Below are 21,185 nucleotides of genomic sequence, written 5' to 3'. Positions count from 1 at the left end.
AGTGAACGCATTGGCTTGGATTTTCCCCTGCCCTGCAACTTGTGTCATTACTTATGCCTGTTCAAAGAAGGCATAAAATGCCACCAAAGCAAGGCACTGGGAGCTCTTTGGGACAGGGACAGTCTTGTTCTGTTTGTACAGCACCTCGCGTGGTGGGGTCCTGGTCCATGACTGGGCTCTGAGATGTTGCAGTAAAATATATAATAATCCCAGTGAAGTTAGAGGTGTTTGTAAGTGTTTAATGGAGATCGACCTTTGGCCTGAAGTCTTGATGCATTAACTTTGGCAACCTTTGGAGATGCTGTCACACCGATAAAGATGTTGCAATTGAAAAGCTAAGGAGAAGCGCCGATTCTGGGCAGCAACGCCAGGAACTTCATGGGGTTGGTGAAGCTCCTGCTGGCTGTTCCCAGACACATGGGGCCAGATTCCAAGCATTCGGCACCTACAGCTGGGACTGGATTTTCTACACAGCTCAGTGCCCTATGTACACCCAGCATGCTGGGCCTTGTCACTTCTGGGCTCTTTATCTTAGGGCCGAAGTGGGAGCTGAGCTCTTTGGAAACTCCAGCTCTAAGCACGCTAGTAACAAATTTTATTGCACATTTGAACACTCCCTGGTATGACAAAGCAGGGAAAAATGTTGCCTCCATGGGACCCCAATAACCGTAAACATTAGGTGTCATGAAAGCATCAGGCCTTAGCTCTTTCTGTTACAATAGCATTGAGAATGAATGGTTTGGGTCGCTGGTAATCGAATAGGGAGTTAATCAATTGGGCAGACAGATGGGTTTGCCTGACTGTCCTCTCAAAGGCTGTGCCGCAGGGCAGGGGCTGGGTTTATTTTGTTCTGGACATACTGCACCCAGCACAATGGGGTCCAAATCCCAGACTGGGGCTCTGCCTTCTAGTGCAATACAAACAGATCACAATAAGGAGGGAACCCAAGTCTCCATCTGTGTGGAGGTGAGTTATGGGCTGCCACCCATGAGCATGTTCAGGATCTTTGGCTCTGACTCTCCGGGGACTGCTGTGGCTATGGAACCAGGGCCAATGAGAGGGTGGGGGGAAGCCGGTACAAATTACCAGGGCTTGGCAGTCTGGAAGGGGGCCCAGGGCCCAGCTCTCCCCCTACCCCTCCTTGTCGGCCCTGTTTAGCCTGTCCGCCCTTGCTGGGGGGCCCGAAATTTTTTTTTCACCAGGGCCCAAACCCACTCTCAGTGGCCCTGTTAGGAACATGGGGCTGGCCCCTGCTAGGACACCAGGAGTTCCAGACTCCTGGGGTTGCTGATGGAACTGGTGACTTTCCAATCAGGCTCAGGCTAGTGGTCACCAAAGGTGGCTGCTGCTGTTGGCTATTCAGTAGCCTGTGTGGAGAGAGGCTCCGTGTAATTGCTGGTGGACAGGTCCCCCCTCACAAAACCCACCACTGGATTGGGAGACCCTTTGTCAGCAAAAAGCCAGGCCTGACTTGGACTCTGAACTCCCTTTCCCCTGGGATGAAGAGGAAAAGCTCAACTGGCTTTGTGGCTAAACACCAGTCTCCAGGGCTGTTAATCCGTCACCTTTCACCAGCGCCAAACTCACTTAAATAATCCCATGCGTTTTCCTGCACGAAAGCAACACTGTTCTTGGGGAAGAGGCGGGCGTGAGTGCTGGACACCCTCAGAAATATGGCTGTAATGGTCAGTAATGATAAAAAGCAGCTGCTGTCGGAGACCTCTCAGCATTAATACACCTGGGAGGCCTTCGCCTCTCCCGTCAGCTGCTCCCTGCACGGATTCCAGGAAACCATTATCAGAGTCTCTCTTCTTCAATGTGCTCTAAAACGATCAGGGCTCCTTATCCCTCATCTGTGTACTTAGCAGCATCGGTTATTGACAGCTGCTTCCAAACAAGGAGAGAGAAGGAGAGATCTTCTTGGAGCAATTCTGTTCCAATCGACATGCTGACATTTCCCCAAGACCAGGAAGGGCCCGGGGGTGCCAAGCAGGCCAGGGGACTTAGGAGAACTCTACCCCTTCCCCATAGGAACTCATGGTCTCAGTCTATTGTCTCTTCTTCGCTCCCTCATTCTCTCCAAGAAAGAGCAAGAGAGGCAGGGAGGTGCTCCCCTGGCAGCCAAAGTCCTGTGTGCAGGAGATAATGGTCTCTCTGGCCCATCAGAAAATCACTAAGGGCCGGATTTTCCAAAGAGCTCCCCTCCCATTCAGACCCCTAAATAACCAGCCAGATTTTTCAAACAAGCTCAGTCCATTGGATGCTGAGATCTTTGGGGGAATCTGCCCATCGGTGTCACAGCCGGAGCTGGGCACTCTGGAAAATGTGGCCCTTATTTGGGTGTCTAAAAAGGGAACTGAGCTCACTGGAAAACCTGTTTCCAGTGGTGGGCGCTGAGCCCTTGAAAAATCTGGTCTGAAGAGTGGCTCCTGGTGGTCCCAGGCTGGGACGTTCCAATTCAATGGCATTGGCTGCCTGATGTCTTCAGGCTGTATTAAATCTACAAGCCATCACCTGGTTTTTCAGGCAGATGAGCACAAGAGGGGAAGGAGACTGACAGTAAGAGCTGGGGTGCTGAAAGCTTGTGTTCTCTCGCTCCTTCCCTCCAGAAGAGCACTCCCCCCCGCCCCCTTTCCCTGGCATTCGCATCCCCTCCCGCCCGCCATCCAGGCACTATCCATCAGTGATGCCTCAGAGGACTCCATGGCGCAGCGTGCTCTGTCCTTCGTAGATTTCATCAGCGTTGGACCCACTGCCTTTCCATCCTGGTGCACCTTGAACTTGCTTCTAAAATTAACCTTAAAGCTCAAGCATCTCTGTTACTGGAGCGAGAGAGGCCGAGATGGATTTATTGGTGCCCCAGAGAGCTGTAATGTGAGCAACTCCCCAGCGATTACAAGGAAGGAGCAACCCCAATCCATCAAACCCACTGCGCAGAACAGCAGCTGGACGGATCCTCCTGTTAGCTCCCTGTCCGGCTGCTGTGCTGAAAGGGAGGAGGAGGAGCTGGGGTGAGGAGGGGGTGGCCCCCCCATCACAATTCCCGCAGAAAGTGGCATAAGCAGCTAGGTGTGGGGCAGATGGGAGCTAATTATGTCCTCGATTAGGAACCTGGGTTACTTCTAGGGCAGGCAGTTGATCAGTCTGCATGCCTGTTCCCTGGCTCCCCTTTGACTTGATTGTACCCCACATTAAAGGGACCACAGCTAAACCCATTGTGTCCTCCCCTACCCCCCCATATAACTTATGGGTCTAAATGCATGCAAGTCCAGTGGGTCCAGATCTCCCACTCTCATCAGTTTGAGGCCAGGGTAACCCCATTGCATGACTCCAGATTCACACTGGTGCAAGCAAGGGCAGAATCAGGCCCAATATTTTTGGTTGGCCCCATCTCTGTAATGGGCCTGAAACCTAAATCCTCTCCATTGCTGCTGAACTTCGGGGATGGACAGGTTCGGATCAGGACCTGGATCCACACCTCCCAGGCTGCTTCTTGCATTTACAATGGGCCAAGCCAACCTCTGGCTCAATCCAGAGTCAGACAAAATGATGAGTGGTAACGGCTACTTTAGACCCCAAGAAAGATCTTGGAGTCAGTGTGGATAGTTCTCTGAAAACATCTGCTCAACGGGCAGCGGCAGTCAAAAAAGCTACCAATGCTGGGAACCATTAGGAAAGGGATAGATAATAAAACAGAAATATCATAATGCCACTGTATAAATCCATGGGACGGCCACACCTGGAATACTGCAAACAGTTCTGGTCGCCGCATCTCAAAAGAGATGTATTAGAACTGGGGAAAAAAATACAGAGGGGGGGGGCAACAAAAATGATTAGGGGTATGTAACCACTTCCATATGAGGAGATGTTTTTAAAAAGACTGGGACTGCTCAGCTTGGGAAAAGAGACAACATGGTGGGAGGCGGGATCTGGGAGAGGACTATAAAATCATGAATGGTGCGCAGGAAGTGGACAGGGAAGTGTTATTTACCCCTTCAAATAACATAGGAACTAGGGGTCACCCAATGAAATTAATAAGCAGCAGGTTTAAAAGACACACCAGGAAGTATTTCCTCACACAATACACAGTCAACCTGTGGAACTCATGCCAGGGGATGCTGTGAAGGCCAGAAGTATAACTGGGTTCAAAAACCATAAGATCCATTCCTGGAGGACAGGGCCATCAATGGCTATTAGCCCAGGTGACTGGGACACAACCCCATGCTCTGGGTGTCCCTAAACCTCTGACTGCCAGAAGCTGGGAGTGGATGATGGGGGATGGATCACTCAATCATTGCCTGGTCTGGTCGTTCTCTCTGATGCATCTGGCATCATCCGTTATCAGAAGACAGGATTCTGGGCTAGATGGGCCATTGGCCTGACCCAGTCTGGCTGTTACTATGTTCACCCCAGCTATAACCTCGCTGCCTTTGGTATCCAGGCTGTCCCCTTTGTCACCACTCCCGTAGCTGCCCCCTGGGCTGCCTCTACAGACTTTGCTGATCACTAGATTCGCACATGGCCCAGCACCACCAGATTGCCCAGCTCTGGGTAAATTATGCCTTTGGCACTCAGACTCCAGTAGGGCAGAGGAGTTGCACCCACTCTGACTCTTTCCTCCCTTCCCTATTGCAAGGTTTGGGCTGTCTGCTCTCCATTGCAGGCAGCTGCTGTAAGTGGCTCTGGCAGTGGCCTGTGGCTCTCATTGTTCCCTAAGAACTGGTGCCCCCAAGCTGATGGAGGTTGGGGGAGGGGGGAATCAGGCTGCAGGTCTCCTCCCTCTCTGGTCCCAGTGCCAGAGGGGGAGCTCAAGGCTCAGCATTGAGTTGCTGTCCCCCTCCGTGCTGACGTATCAAACCTCTGGGCTGCCTGTCCAGTGCAGGACTCTGCCGAGCGCCCACTCCAGCATGTCCCTGGCCTCAGACCAGCTCTGAGGGGGCAGCAGGGAGGACTGGAAGGGGGCACCCACAGCCAAGTGGGTTGTAGGAGACAGGATAGAATCATAGAATATCTGGATTGGAAGGGACCTCAGGAGGTCATCTAGTCCAACCCCCTGCTCAAAGCAGGATTAATCCCCACTTTTTTTTACCCCAGTTCCCTAAATGGCCCCCTCAAGGATTGAACTCACAACCCTGGGTTTAGCAGGCCAATGCTCAAACCACTGAGCTATCCCTCCCCCCTTGGCATGAGTGAGGCTTGTACCCAGTTCTGGGAGGGGTAGAGAAAAAGCCTGGGAATCAGGGCTTCTGGGTTCTAGTCCTGGCTCTGCCCCTTGGGCAAGTCACATCCCATCTCTGGGCCTCAGTTTACTTGCCTGTGCAGTGGAGGATCCCCACCTCACAAAGGGCTTTAGGGTGTGTTAGCTCAAATCTGTCAGTGCTACAAGGGCGAGCGGTGTCCTTAGAGCAGTGGCTCCCAACAAGGGACTATGTATCGCTGGGGGGGATTCAGAGATCTTCCGGGGGTACTCAACTCATCTAGAGCAGGGGGTTCTGTGATGGGTTTAGGGGGATCACAAGTGCAGGGCCAGCATTGCGGGTACCAACTGCCCAGGGCCCCATGCCACAGGGTGCCCTGCAAAGATCAGTTGCATGCTTCAGCCCTGGGGCCTGGGCTTCAGACAAGGCTCCCAAGTGAAACAGTTCAGTGCGATACTTGAGCCAGTTTAAGTACAATATTTATATTCCTGTCTATTTCTTTCCCAATTCTATAGGACAAATGAGAAAGTCGGCAATTTGTCAGTACTAGTGGCTGGGACACATCTGTATTTTTAGGTCTGATTTTGTAAGCAAGTAGTTTTTAAGTGAGGTGAAACTTGGGCTACGCAAGACAAACCAGCCTCCTGAAAGGGGGATAGTTGTCTAGAAAGAGAGAGCCGGAGAGCCACCGGCTTAGAGAACAGCCACCCCTGGCACTTGGGGGCATGTGGGTCCCACCCCAGCTCTGTGTGGCCATCCCCTTTCTATGTAATGGGCCCAGCAGCATGTGTGCTCTGGACCCATCGCATGGTGCCAAGTATCGGGGGGTAGCTGTATTAGTCAGTATCCGCAAAAACAACCAGGAGTCCGGTGGCACTTTAAAGACTAACAGATTTATTTGGGCATAAGCTTTCGTGGGTAAAAAACCCACTTCTTCAGATGCAGGGAGTGACTTTCACTCCCTGCATCTGAAGAAGTGGGTTTTTTACCCACGAAAGCTTATGCCCAAATAAATCTGTTAGTCTTTAAAGTGCCACCGGACTCCTGGTTGTTTTGTTTTTTCTGGACCCCTCCTAACTCTAGCAAAGGTCGGATCTGGACCCAGACTGAGGGCCCATCTCGCCGTAAGTGGCACATAACAGTAATATTTCATGGGGCTGGGCCCATCCACCTATTGCTTCTTGGCGAATGACTTCCCCTCCTCATGGCTGGGTAAGGGGCAGCACCCTGAAATGGGGCCGTTGCCTCCTTGCCAAGCATCCCCTGGCGAGTAGTGGAGGAGATGCAGCCAGCATCCCTGCTATGCCAGGGGCTTTGCCCAGCACAGAGCAAGAGGCCTGGACTCTCCCTTCCACCTCCCTCCCACCCTCTGAACAGTGTGTTGGGCTCTGATAATCTTCTGAGAATTACCAATTGTTCCCTCGAATGCCATTTCCATCTGTAATTGGAACACGAGCTGAAACAAAGCAGCGGCTGCCCGATAAGCCGCCGCTGGGAAAAACCTGTCTCTCCTCTCCAGCGCGGCGCGCGAAGCTGCAGAGAGCTGATAAAGCCGAGAGCGCCCTGCCTTCCTGGGGAAATGGCCCTCGCAGCCCCTTCCCCGGGGGAGTGGGGCTGTGTGATGGAAGTGGGTGGGGGGAATGGACTCGTGTGGTTGGTGCGCGGGGGGTGGCAGTGAAGGGGAATCCATAGGACAGACTAGGGAAATCTCAAGCAGAGAAACATGTTCCAAGCCCAGTGCAGCTACACTAGCAGCAGTGGGATGGCTAATGTGAGCATCACTTAACAAATGGGGAGGAGGGGACGGATGGGTGAGTGCTCAAGGCCTAACACTTGAACTCCTGGTTCAGTTCCTAGCTCTGCTACAGACTTCCTGGGTGACCTTAGAAAAGTCACGTAATCGCGCCAGGCTTGCCGAGTTGCACCATTATAACTGGTGTGATTTCCAAACTGCTCATGAGAACTCACCTGGTTCAGCTTAAAGCCAGGCTTATTTCCATTTGCGTCAGTCAACTGGGATCAGGCTGACGCTAAACCGAAAGGGGAGTGTCCACACTGGTTTAACCAAAGCAGAGAAAGCTTGTGTGCAGATTAGGCCCCAGTTTTAGTAGGAGACACTTTGCGTGGTAGTAACCGACATCTGCCTCCTGTGGGGTTCTTGAACTTTCCTCTGGAGCTGGCTGCTGGTGGAGGCAGGATACTGGGCTAGGTGGCCCCGGGGTCTAATCCAGTTTAGCAATTCGTACGGCCCTCATTTTCCCTATCTGTAAAATGGGGATCCTAACCCTTCCTCTCTCCCACTCCTCCTCTATCACCTGTGAGCTCTTCAAGCGCGAACTGTGGGTCTATACAATACCTAGAGCAGTGGGGCCCTGGTCTGAGTGGGGGCCTCGCAGTGCTACAGTATTACGTGTAACAAATGGTAGCTTCATTTTCTTCTTAACTCCCAGGACCACTGGGATCAGCAGTGGGTTCATTGCCTTTTCACCCGGAAGCTGAGGCAGTTTTCACATGCGGAGTCTCTATCTGTCCAAAGTCACACAGTAAATCAGCGGCAGAGCTGCCAATAGAATCCACTTCTAGAACACGGATCCCCCACCCCTGTGCCTAGACCGGGAGCCTATTCCTGCCACTGACTCACTGTGTGACTTGGGATTGGTCACTGTCTCTGTGCCTCAGTTTCCTTCATCTGTAAAAGACAAAAATCATTAATGCTTGTAAAGGGCTTTGAGTTCATGGATGGGAGGAGCTCCGGTTTGGCAAAGTGTTACAGTATCGGCCTACGCACCCATTGCTTCTGTGACCAACTCGAGATGCAGCCAGTCCTCTAGTTCTGCATTGTACAAGTAAACCTAGTAACAAGTGCAAGCAGGCAGGCTTCCTGGATGCCCTTCTCCCACATCTGGTGTCTCAGCAAGAGAAGGGTTTGAAGGTCCGATGATGTTAACCTGAAGCCCTAGGACTTCCTAGCCTCGGATGGTAGGACACGGTGGGATATTCCATGAGTAGAGCAGGGTACAGGTTCTGGCATCTATTGGCTGACTCGAACTCGCTGGAGAAAAGCACAGCCGAGGGAAGTGATGTCTGGGTTATTGCTCAAGCGGAGTTGTGTGTGGGACCTGGAACTCAACGGCACTATAACATGAGCTAGCTCTCGTTGGCCAGAGATCTCCAAGCACTTTACAAGAGAGGATCAGTGTCCTTATCCTCCGTTTATAGATGGGGAAATGGAAGCACAGAGCAGGGAAGTGACTTGCCCAAGGCTGGCAGCAGAGCTGGGACTAGAACCCAAGACACACCCTTGTTGATGAAAACAGCTGTCACCAATAACCCTCTCCACCCTCCTGCCCCGGGGGCCTCTCCTTAGTCCTTTCTCACTACCAAAAGCCCCAACACAGAGTAAAATCAACTCTAATTCCGTATGTTCTGATTGCCCAGGCAGGGCTGCTGTTGGTGTGAGTTTGCTGCAGTTTTCAAGGGTCCCTGCCCTCTGGCTTAGGTCTGATATACCACAGAGGTCACAAGGCTTTGCCGAAGTCTGTCCAAGGCAGGAAAGAGCTGGCGTGGGAAGGCAGGGATGCCTCATCCAGCCCCCCCCACGTGGAGGAGAGGAGCAGCTGGAGAGGTGGTGACCAGCCAGACACACTCATCTCTTCCTCCATTTTTCCTCTACACACAGCACTGACCCACACCCAGGCAAACGCCTGCTGTTTTAACCTCCAGCTATGCTGTTCTGGCTCTGACATGCACAGGGAGAGGAGGTCACCAGCGCTTCCCCTCTCTAGCACAACCCCGTCGCCCTAGCAACCCCATCAACATGGTCCCCTGATGCCAAGCCAAGTTACCCCAAGGATGAACAGTGTCCCCCACCCCCACCCCATGTGCTCTTGTCTCTGTCTTGCCCCCACCCTGCTGCCTTGAGTCAGAGAAAGCTGACTCATCTCTTCCAGCAGCACCTAGAGGCTTCAGCTGGAATCAGTGCCCCTCACTGGGCTTCTAGTCTAAAGGCAAGAGACAGTGAGTGATGAGAAGGATGGTTATCCCCATTTGGGGAAACTGAGGCACAGAGAGACTAAGTGACTTGCTCACAGTCACACAGGAAGTCTGTGGCAGAGCCAGGATTGAACCCACATCTCCAGAGTCCCAGCCCAGTGCTTTCATCACAAGAGAAACCTCATTCCTCTTGTATCTTGCACATGTGGGAAAGGGAAAACAGAGTGACCTTTAACCTTGTATCCCTTGGGCCTGGGTGAGACCCCTTCTGTGTTTGCCCCCTGTGTTTACATTCACTTTAAAGACTATGCCAACCAAAGTGGTTTCCGAGATGGTTTGGGCCACCAGGATGGCAAGGGTGGAATCCTGGGCCCTACATTTCCCCCAGCAGAACGGCCCCCGAAAGGGGATTGGGAGAGGCAAACCGGGACACTAGAATCCATCTGAGCTGGAATTGGGTTTACACCTGGACTCCCAAATGTGGAGTAAAGGCTAACGTGGATGGTGGGCCCTGAAGGTGACCCATTCCTTTGGGCTGGTCTACACTGGTGGGGGAGAGGGGGAGATCGATCCAAGATATGCAACTTCAGCAATGCGAATAGCGTAGCTGAAGTCAAAGTATCTTGGATCGAATTACCTGGGGTCCAGACGGCGCGGGATCGACGGCCGTGGCTCTCCCGTAGACTGTGCTACCGCCGCTCGCTCTGGCGGAGTTCCGGAGTCGACGGTGAGCACGTTCAGGGATCGATATATCGCATCTTAACGAAACACGATATATCGATCCCAGATAAATCGATTGCTACCCGCCAGTACAGTGGGTAGTGAAGACGTACCCTTTGTCTCATGCTCCCCATATACCTACTATGGCTGTTCTCCCTGCTGTGCCCCCGTCTGAAGCCTGTGTGACTTGAGGGCAAGCCCATGGTCCTTGGGAAGCTTTGCCTTTCCCCTGAGGAACTTGTCATCTAGGGTGACCAGATGTCCTGATTTTATAGGGACAGTCCCGATATTTGGGGCTTTTTCTTATATAGGTGCCTATTACCCCCCACTCCCTGTCCTGATTTTTCACCCTTGCTATCTGGTCACCCTATTGTCATCGGGTCTGTCAGCCCCTCTGCTAGGAACTGGGGAGGAGCCCCTGAGTGGGGGCTGGAGTCCCTCTTCCTTCAGCAACTTCCACTGCTCTGGGGAGGAGCAGGGGGATGCAGCAGCTCATGGAGCCCAGAGTGGAATGCCCTGGGGCCAGGCCTTGCACTATGGAACTCACCATCCCCCCAGGGACTCCCCACTGCTACTGGAGAGACCGCTAATGACAGCCACCCAAAACACCATCTTCCATCAGTGCCTAGCCAGAAGACTGGGTCCCATCATGCCACCAGCATGAGCCCCAGTAGGGCACAACACAAGACTCCTCTTGCAGCCTCCCCGCGGATGGCTGGAGACAGAAGAGTGGCCCAGCAACATGCTATTGGTCTTTCCTCATGGAAAGAGAAGAATGGTACGAGGGGGAGAGAGCCCTCCCAGAAAATATCAGAGGAAAGGAAGAGACGGTGGTAGAGATCTGAACCATGGTGAGAACCTTGGGGAAGTCGCTCCACCTCTCTGTATCATGAGCCACCATAACTCTTAATTCTCACCTACCAGCTTGACAGCATTTGGGAGGTCCATGGAGCAAGCCATTCTAGCAATGCTGAAAGAACTCCCAGAGGTCCCCCTGCCATCTGGGATAAGCTCCAGGCCCGCTGTGGCTGGCAAAAGAGATCCAGCAGCATATACAAGCCTGGCTTTGCCAACACCACTTTTGGAGAGGGGAGCATCCCAGTGGCTGTAAAGAGGGCCATAGCTTGGGCTGTTCTCCAGAAATCCACTCTGGGCCCAGGAGACCTTGCCAACGGTCAGCTGATGCCATGCTGCTTGCTTTGGGGTGTGATCCCTGAGAGACTAGTGCAGAGCCATCTCCAAACACATCCATACACTGCCAATATCTAGGCATGCTCCTGGAATGGAGAGAGTGCTGATAGCATTGCTGGGTGAGTTCCTCCATACCTGTCCTCCTGCATGTCTCAGGCATTTGATAGGCATGACCACTGGATTCTCCTGCCCTGCCTCAGAGACGGAACAGGGAAAGCTCGGAACAGGCTCCAGTCCTTCCTTTCAGGGGGAGAGTGGTATCAGGGAACGGTTCCCCTTCTTCCAGAGTGCTCACCACGTGCTTGCCTCCCACATCCTCTTTAAGGGCTCCTGAAGCCACTGGGGGAAAACTACGAGACAACTCTCCATCTCCTTTACCTCTGCTAAGAGCACCATCCCCCAGCTCCTCCTCTGCCTGGCTGGGATCAGTATCTGGAGGAAAGGTAGCCAGCTGGTGCTGAACCTGGGTGTGATGTTGATGGGAAGAGGGAAACGCTTCATAGACCAGGCAACTGTTCACCCTCCAGTGGTGGGGCCTGGCCCCAGACAATCAAACCAGCCATCAGCTTCCTGGACTCCTTGCAGCTACTGGACATGCACAGGTGACAATGGTCATTTAAAAACACCATCCTCAATCAATGCCCCATATCTGATCAAACACAGACATGGCCACGGCGATTCAGACCTTTCTGGCCTTCAGTTGGACTGTCATAAGTCACTACAGGCAGGCATTAAAGCTTCAGCTAGGTCTGCACAGCCTCGCTACTCTGATGCCCCATGCAATGTCAGGCCAGGCCACCTTACCAGCCTTGGGTTTAGTCTCCAGGACCCTCCATGGAACCAGCCCATGTTATGTCTGAGAGCACCACCAGTCTTCTGTACAACCACCGTCCCTCAATAGTAATCTCTCTCAGGATCACCAGGCTGTCCGCCTCCTGTGTTGCTCATGAGAGCCGGAGGCTGGACCTTCTCGGATCTAAGACTTGTTACCAACGGAAATAAGAGTGATCCCAAACCCCAGGGCCTTCAAACTTGCCTCTTTCACTGGGCTTCCCCACAACCACAACCCAACACAGCGGAGAAGGAGGAGGAAAAATTGAAGTCAAGAAGAGGAGCAGCAGAGGAGGAAGGAAACCAATTTAAAACTGTAGCCTGATGGCCTCAGGGGCAGCAGAGAGGACACACAGCTGGGTGAAATTTTTCAGTCAAAACCTTTTTTCAGCAGGAAAAAAAAATGCAGATTTGGCAAATTTTGTTAGTTTCACAGGATTGTTTCAGTCGGGAAAAACCCTAACAAAAAATCAAAACCTTTTGATTCAAAGCCACTTTTTATTTGAAGTTTCCTTTGAATTTTTTTCCCCACCTTAAAATGTTTTTAAAAGGCTGTGTGTGATGGGGTCAGCCTACCCCGCACTAGCTCAAACAGGGTTAGGCCCCAGGGGTTGACAGCGGAAGTCCCGCCTCCTTGGCAAGACTGGGTATGCTCCAAGTGCTCTAACAGTATAAAGGGAGGGAGACTGGCTCATTCTGGGCTAGAGGCCTTTCACTCCCCAGCAGCGAGACTGGGAGGCGATGCCCTGTGAGGGGCTGGTCAGAGATTCCTGGAGGCCAACATGCTTTCCTTCTGAGTCACAACATTCCTGTCAGGTCAGAGACTGCAGGCGGCAGCCCCGGCGCAGCAAATCCCGTTAACAATCACCCCAGCTCCTTGCACTCTCCCTGAACTCCCCTCTCAAAACAAACTTCCCCTGAGTGCTGGAGGCCAGGATTCTCTGCCTGGCATTGTTACCGCCCACCCATGCGAGAGAACACACAGCAGAGCCGGGGCTGGGGTGGCGGGAAGATCCTCAGTCCCTGGGGTGGGGGGTGTGCTCTGGGCTGTACAAAGGGGGCTGGCGGGAGACGTTGCTTAGATGATTTTAGCCGAGCAAGGCCTGGGCAGTGCTGGCCCCATGCTCCCACCTGATCCTCTACTAGCACCAGGCCAGGAGGTCCTGTTACTGGTGAACATGGCATGAGCTGCCTATTGTGCCTCACTCCTGCTACCGGATCTGTCAGTACCATACAGAATGGAGCGGCCACTCTAAGAAAGAGAGACGGGTCCCTGGGAATGGAGACAGGCCCTCCCAGTGTGGGCAGAGGGGCCTGGACAGCTGGGCTAGAGTCAGCCCCTCGTGGCATGGGGCAGGAGGGCTCTGGCTAAGTGAAGGGAGCAGATCTAGCTCCTGCTCACGCCAGTGCAGATCAGGGAGCATTTTCTGGAGGTCAACAGCAGAGCTTTGTCACAGTGAAATGGGGGGCAGGCCAGCCAGCTCTCTGCCATGGGGCTTCACCTCACAGCTCTAGGGAGGCACAGTTACCAAACTCACAGCCCAGATAGCCACGCTGGCAGATGAGAAAAGCGCAGAAGGAGCAGAGACCAAGCCTGGGCAGGATCTGGGGTGGGAAGAAGGCACCAGGACCTTGTACCCTGATGCTGCGCCCTAATCTGAGCGCCTGTACCCCAAGCCAAGCTCTGCCTTGAATCCCAGCTGGCTTAGGGCCTGAGCCTGCAGTGTGGGCACCCTAGGCTCCCAATGCCTGCAGAGGGAGTAGAAGGCGGTCTGTCCATTCAGGATTGCTCGCTGCTTTGCAAGATGGGCCCTGACTCCCCAGACTTCACAAGAAATTAATCTCTAATCTTTTCTACCTGTCAATTTCCACCTCTTCCTTTCTTTATTTCTTAAGAAAAGAAAAGAGGAACAAGAAGGAGCCGTCCAGCCCCCCTAGCATGCCGCTCTCCTTGGGGGTGGGGCGGGGCGGGAATAGCTCAGTGGTTTGAGCATTGGCCTGCTAAACCCAGGGTTGTGAGGTTGGTTGGTTTGTTTGTTTGTTTTTGTTTTTTGGGGCGGGGGAGGGAGGGGATTCGTCCTGCTTTGAGCAGGGGGGTGGACTAGATGACCTCCTGAGGTGCCTTCCAACCCAGATATTCTATGATTTCTTCCCAAATCATGCTCTGTCCTTCTCTCCAAAGAGAGTTAGAGGTTTCCTGAATATGTTGAAGAGGCAGTGTGGTCTAGTGGATAGCGTCCTACGCTGCGACTCAGGGGGCTGCATTCTACTCTTGGCTCTGCCACTGGATTCCCGTGTGATCTTGGGAATGCCACTTTGCGCTTCTGTTTTCCCTGTATCCCCATTGGCATTATCAGCTCTTCAGGGCAGGACTATCTCTTACCCAGTGTGTGTGGCCTACTAGCACCATGAAGCCCAGGTCTCAGTCATTTCTGGGGTCTCCAGGAGCCGCTGCATTTTCTGGGTACTCTGCTGGCTGAGTGCTGGAACCCTGGGAAAATCTGGCCTCAATTGTGGGTGCTGAATGCTTGAAAAACCAGGCCCTGAGCTCTTTTAATAATCCATGCAGAGCCGCTGGGGGGGCGGGGGGGCAAGTGGGGCAATTTGCCCCAGACCCCGGGCCCAGCAGGGGCCCCGCGAGCCCTGTCCGAGAATCCCTTTCCTCACCCGGTGGCAGTCTGGGTCTTCGGCGGCGGGGGGCCCTTCAGTCGCTTCGGGTCTTCGGCGGCATTTCAGCAGCGGGGAGCCCTTTAGGGCTGCTGAAGACGTGGAGCGAGTGAAGGACCCCCTGCCGCTAACGACTCGGAGCGCCACCCGATGAGTACAAGCGCTGCAGCGGGTGGCGCCTTTTTTTACGTCCGCTCCCCCGCTTTGCCCCAGGCCCCCTGAATGCTCTAGGCAGCCCGGAATCCATGCCTCAGTTTCTCTGCCTGTAAAATGAGGATAATGATACTTTAAAATGCTTTGAGATCCATGGACAAAAAGCCCTAGATAAGAGCTGGGTGTTATTGCTATATATCGCCATAGTAACCATCTTCCCCAGAAGCTTTTTCTGTGTGTTTATTTCCCTTTCTCTGTTTAGAGTTCCATGTTTACCACGTTTCCTCATTTTTGTAAATGATCAGCTTTCCTTTTTAACCCCAAGCTCTCACCTCTTCTCTCCCACCCTGAGAACTCTTGTCGGCCTTATCAATCACTTTAAAAAAAAAAATCTCCCTTTTTTGGAAGAAACCTCTTTTAGAAAAGTGGCTAACATCAAGTGAAATAATAATAAAGGGCTTTCCTGTGTCCCTTACAACACCTGTGGGAAAATGTCATGTGATCTAGTGGATAAGGGACTGGATGGGAAGTCAGGAGCCCTGGCTTCTATTCTTGGCTCGGCCACCGATTTTCTGGATGATCCTGGGCAAGTCACTTCCATGATGTTTCTCTGTGCCTCCATTTCCTCTCCCTCCTTTGTCTGTCTCATCTCGTTAGATAGTAAGTGCTTCGGGGAGGGATTGTATCTTACTTTGTGTACAGCACCTAGTACAATAGAGCCCTGATCTCAGCTGGGGTCTGTAGGTCCTACCACTATAACAATCAGCTAGTTGGCATTTCACCATGGAGACTGTCCTAACCACCTGTTATCTGTAGACATTAATTCACTACAGGTCCCACTTCTCTACTTTGTATTTCAGAAGGATGATAGTCCAAGTCCCCAGGGCTGGGTTTTGAACCTCTAACTCTGGCAAGCTTTAGAAGTGTAAACACTGCTGTTTAGAGCATCAAGCTTCCCCCACTAGCCTCATAGCCACCATACCAACCATCAGCTCCTTATTGCCCTATGGTCCTGTCTGCCAAGGCACTTGCTCTGTAGTCAGTGACAGTGCAACCGTCTGAATGTTTGAGTTCCCATCCCCACCTGGACTGGACAACAAATGAGCGGCAAACCTAATATTGCTGGAGGCCCAGATTCACGGAAATAGGATCTGCTCAGACCTGCCTGCCTGGTCTGCGATATTGTTGTTGTTCTTGTTTTGCTTTTCAAGATTGCGCTGCTGTTCAAAAGCAGATACGCCTACCAGCTACAGGAAACACTCAATCAAGATTACACTGTGGAAGAGCTCTGTTACATAGGTCCAAGGTATTATGGGACGTGTGGGCTGGGTGGCGCTTTCTTACCCAATGGATCTGTGTCCTGAGCATTCAACAGAGACAGATCTGCTGAGCTGAGTGACCAAGACTTTTCCTGCTTTTCAATCCCATTAGCCTGCAGAGCCAGCTAGCGGAGAGTGACCTAGAACCTCTTCCTTCTTGGGCAGCAGCCACAGATTCTTTCCTGCCATGTTTGGCAACATTTGCAGCTGGACATCCCCTTATTCCAAGTCAAAAATGTTCATGACCCCTCGTCATTTACTATAAAAGTAGGAGTTTAAAAAAAAAAAAGATCGATGACCCCAAAGTTAAGCCTAGATAATTGAGTGGGGTGTAGTGGGAGAGATTGGTGGAGAATACTGGAACTGGGGCTCCTACAGCTTCTAGGTTCCCTGCTCCTTCACCTGGAAATATCAACCAGCCCCAGCTTGAGGCAGGCCTCCCAGCTCGGTGGCAAGGATCCTGGAATCTCCCCTACCCTCCCACTTTCATTTCAAAAAGTCGTCATGAAATGTGGGTTTGATTTCTTTTTCGGAACAAGTGTTTGGAATTCCCACCCCATGGGAAATCTCGACATGCAAGGCTCTGGCCTTAAACGGGATTAAATTTGGTTTGGAAATTTTGCACTTGCCCATGGCCTGGGAATTCCAGAGTCTGGCCAGCCCTGTTTAGATTGCAATAAACTTTTCAACACCATGTGTCCCAGTAGCTTCCCTTTTGGGCTCCCTCCCACCCCTTCCCTCCCTGGGTGTTCACAACCCACCAACTGAGGAACTCGGATTTATTGCTTTCCAGAGAGTCCTTGTGCCAATCCATTGAGGGCACCAAATTCTGCACGGGTATCCCTCCGGGCCTCACTGATGCTCCACAGCCCATACTGCTGGTGATAAAGAAGAGATTCCAGCGTGGCTCTCAGATGCCAGGGTTACTGCAGGGATGGGAGTTGGTGGCGGGAGGCAAGAAGCATCTTTCTCTGATCACATTCAATCCAGGAATCTTAAGAGCCAGCAAACTCAGAGCCCCTCCCATGCCACTTTTCAGCATTTGCACATTTCTCGTCTCATTACGGGTAGGCCACAGCCTCACCTGTGAATGGGCCATCCCCACCCCTGCGCTGGTTTTATCCTTCGATTCTTTCCCCCAACCCCGCTCCCATCCACCCCCTGCCCGGGAGCCTGCACTGAACAACAAGATGAGATGCTTGTAACCATATGCCCCCTGGCAGGATCCCAGTCTCTTTCTCCCGCTCTCCAATTGCATCCCGGTTCCTGTTCAATTCCAAAGCCGCAGTAGCCCTGATTGCTCATCACTCATTGTGCGGATGGTCCTGCTTTCCAGACACAAGTCGTGTTTCATGCTTGGGTCAGCCCCGCCACCCGCAATCCTCCAGCATATTATAGGGCCAGCATCTTGCAATTTGCTTGTGTGATGCCTGGGGAGAGGCTGGAAGCAGGGGCGGAGCATCGCTGGGGTGGGCATGGCTGAGGGAATCCACGCCGCCGTCTATTGTATCTGCCCCATCAGCACATGAGTCGCTCACGCGGCAGTGCCCCAGCCGGCTGCCACTCGGGATCAGCAGATTGGAATGCTGTGAGCTTGCAGAGCGTGGCTTCAGCCAGACGTTATCTAATGGAGGAGGAGGAGGGCGGATTAAGCCAAACCCACAGCACCGGCTTTCAATTAAACCAGGGGGGAATTTACGGCTTCTCTTTCTGACACAGTAAACACACGTGGGGAAAAAAAACTACAGCCCGAGCAATCTTTAAGGGCCTGATCCTAAGAGGTGCCCCCAGCTCCTAGGCTGAGCCAGCGTCATGCAGGATCGGGGCCCACCAGGCAGCCGTAAATCTCTTCCCCCCTCCCCCCTCCCCCGGTATGTTTCAACGGCACCCAGTATCAGCATAGCTCTGGATTTATTATTGCTACATGTTATTTATATGACAGTAGCACCCAGAAGTTCCAGCTGAGATCAGGGTCCCATTGTGCTGGGTGCCACAGGTATGGATTGTAAGAGACAATGCCCAAAGTGTTTACAATCTAAGGTAAGTCACATGAAGGGTGGGAGAAGAGACGGGAAGGTCCAGACCCTCCGTGGAGGTTCGGAGCCTAAATACTTTTTGAGGAACTGGGCCAAAGTGATTCGCAGCAGGGGAGCCGGGAACAGAACCCAGCTTTCCTGACTTGCAGGCTGGTGCTTTAGCCACTGGACGGGTTTGCAGAGCAAACTGGAAAACAAAAGAAACGCTCAGGACTTTAAGATCGCCCTGAAAAAAGTGACTCCCAGTTGCTGCCACCGTGAGCTGAGGAAGAACACACCAAGGGGAGGCATCAACAGAACAGGAAAAAGTTGTGAGGGTGGAGGGCTTTCCCCCTCTGTACCTTTGCAGTTTTTATCCCCATGCACTGGCGCCTGACCTGAGACATGTCAATCAAGGGGGTCTCAGGCCCTGATCCTCAAAGGTATATAAGCATCTAATTCCCAAATGGAGATGCGTTACTGTGATCATCCTGCATAACAAAGGCCCACCAAACATTGGACAAGGATCATTCTCTCTGTTTCACAGATGGGGGAAACTGAGGCACAGAAGGGGCAGTGACTTACTTAAGCCCACTTAGCAAATACGTGGCAGATCCAGGTGCTATATGGCAGGGAATAGATGGTCTTGGGCCAAATTCCCTATTGGTGTAAATAGAGACTGCATCATTGCAAGGAATTTAGGGCCAAATCCTGCAGGGCTGGAACAATGCAGAATATTGGGATTTGTTTGTTTCTGCTAAAGCTGGGTATTTCTAAATGACAGGGGAAAAGACTACACTTAGGTTAGGCTTCCCTCCTGCTTCCCACTGTGACTGTGCACCTTAAATGTGTGCGAACTGTAGCTGTGTGGTGTTGTGATGGAGCCATCTCTTTCCTCTCTGTCCTGCCCATCTATCATGTCTGGATTGTGACATCCTATGGGCGGCTGGTGGCACAAGCAAGACGCAGCCCTCGTGCATCTTGTTGGTGACCGTGACTGTTTGTGGGTTTAGCATTCGCTGGCCTTCTGCACTATTAACAGCGTTTTACTAGCTTCCAGCTCTGCTGTCTGGTCTGAGTCAGAGATCTTAAGTGCTTAATGACTTCACTTCAAAGGAGGCATAAAACCCAACCTTCTCCACAATGTTTTCTGACTGCACTCGGGACCTGATTCAGCAAAGCACCTGAACATGTGCTTAATACCCAAAGTCCATGTGATTTTACGCATGTCCTGAGGTGTTTTGCAGAACCAGGGCCTCCGGGATGTTTGTTTGAGAGGGGGACACAGGCCAAAACATGGTCTAGAAGTTTCAGAACAGGGAGTTCTGGATTTTCAACTGGATTTAGGTCCGACTAGATCACATCACTTCCTTCTATGAAGCTTGGACTGTGGGAATCATCCCAGCTCTGACTCTTCGCCATGGCCCCTCTCTGTGCCTCAGTTTCCCCCTCGGTAGAAATGAGGCTAATGCACCAGAGATGGATATGTGTCTTGTGAGGTTGAGATTTCTGTTGCCTGTTCTGACTCCTTTGGAACTGTGACCCCCAATCCTTAGCATCTGCATCCCAGACGTTTCCTTATACCCACTTCAGCTGCTCTCCTCACATGTTGTTTCCATCCCTTATTGCACTTGGAGTGTCAGCCCATGTACCACATCTGAGTGAGAGACGTGAACTCATCAGAGCAAGTTGGATTAAGGGCACTGGATTAAGCAGAGCTGGGTTCTGTCCCTGGCTCTCCCACTTAATCATCTAGTGGCCCATTCCATGCCTCAATTTACCCCTCTGTGAAATGGGGATAACAATGCTTGTCCAGTGTTTGATCCTAATATGAAAAGCACTATTGAAGTGATAAGTAATATTATCTCTTTTTTGTGCTGGTAAATTGGCATATCCAGTTACAGGGTTGCATAAATAAATACCTAAACTATTCTTCTTCCTGCTTTTTGGTTGAAGCAGCAAAAACTTACCATAAAGGAGGTCTGACTTGCATATGGCTTTTCCAGAATCCAGCGCTAGATCTGGACTAAGGACACACTTCCCCCAAACCCTGAAAATTCCTCCTCTTCCTTTGAAATTCTCATCCTTTGTGGTACAGTCATGACACAATATGGGCTCCCCTTAGTGCCAGAACCTCTTTAGGTTCAGTAGTAGAGAAAGAACAACAGGTTGGTATCATTCACTTGTATTTTCTAAAGGCTTTGTAGGAAGTCCCAGGGCAGGAGGCTGCTGAAGAAATTTGGCAAATACAATGCGAGAGGTAAAGACAAAGGACCAGATACTCATTTAGCTGTAAATCAGCATAGATCCACTGAAGATCCACAATGGTGTTATATGAATTTCCAGTGGCTGAGCAATGCTGATGTACTCCAGTTGAAAATCATACCCTAGAAGCTGGCTTATAAATAGGACTAGGCGTGATCATGGAAAAGGATGAGGCTAGACTGGTGCTCCCGGAGTCAGATTTTGGACCAGCATTGTTCAATATATTGATTAAAAGCCTGGAATGGGGATGAAGAGCGAGGTGGCGAAAATGTCTTCTGACCAGTTCTTTAGGTCCATGCAGAGTATTGAGGGTGGCGAGGAGCTGTGGAATGATTTAGCTACAGTAGGTAACTAAGCAATTCTGTGCCAAATGGAATTCAGTGCAGGGTGGCTGCCGGGTGATGGGGACACTTTTCAGGGCCAATCACCGTTTTCCGGGGTGAATCGCTACCACCTGCTCACAGCAGGAGGGAGACAAGTCTGTGCCCACCCCAGGAAACTCTCTCGGGCCACCGGTTGCTGGCAACACAAGCGCTCCGCTCCGAGCTCCGCAAGGCCCGCTCTTTTTCCCAGCTAGCAATTGACACACCCCAGGTTGTCACACTTGAGGGCCCAGGCCCTTGTCTTTTGGACACCAATCCACGGGCCCAATGGAAGCCTGGCGCCCCAGTTCAACAATTGTCATTTATTGAACAGAGCTGGAGATAGAGATTCAAAGAAAAGCAAGTAGAAGGGCTTGGAAACACCAGGTTACAAGTAAAAGAAAAACATAGAATGTAGGCGCTAGCCTAGACTTATTAACAAGTTACTTTGCTGTCTAATAAGGTATTTTT

Source organism: Malaclemys terrapin, chromosome 4 (genome assembly GCF_027887155.1).
Source record: "Malaclemys terrapin pileata isolate rMalTer1 chromosome 4, rMalTer1.hap1, whole genome shotgun sequence".
Taxonomy (NCBI): domain Eukaryota; kingdom Metazoa; phylum Chordata; order Testudines; family Emydidae; genus Malaclemys; species Malaclemys terrapin.
This window is presented reverse-complemented; position numbering follows the sequence as displayed.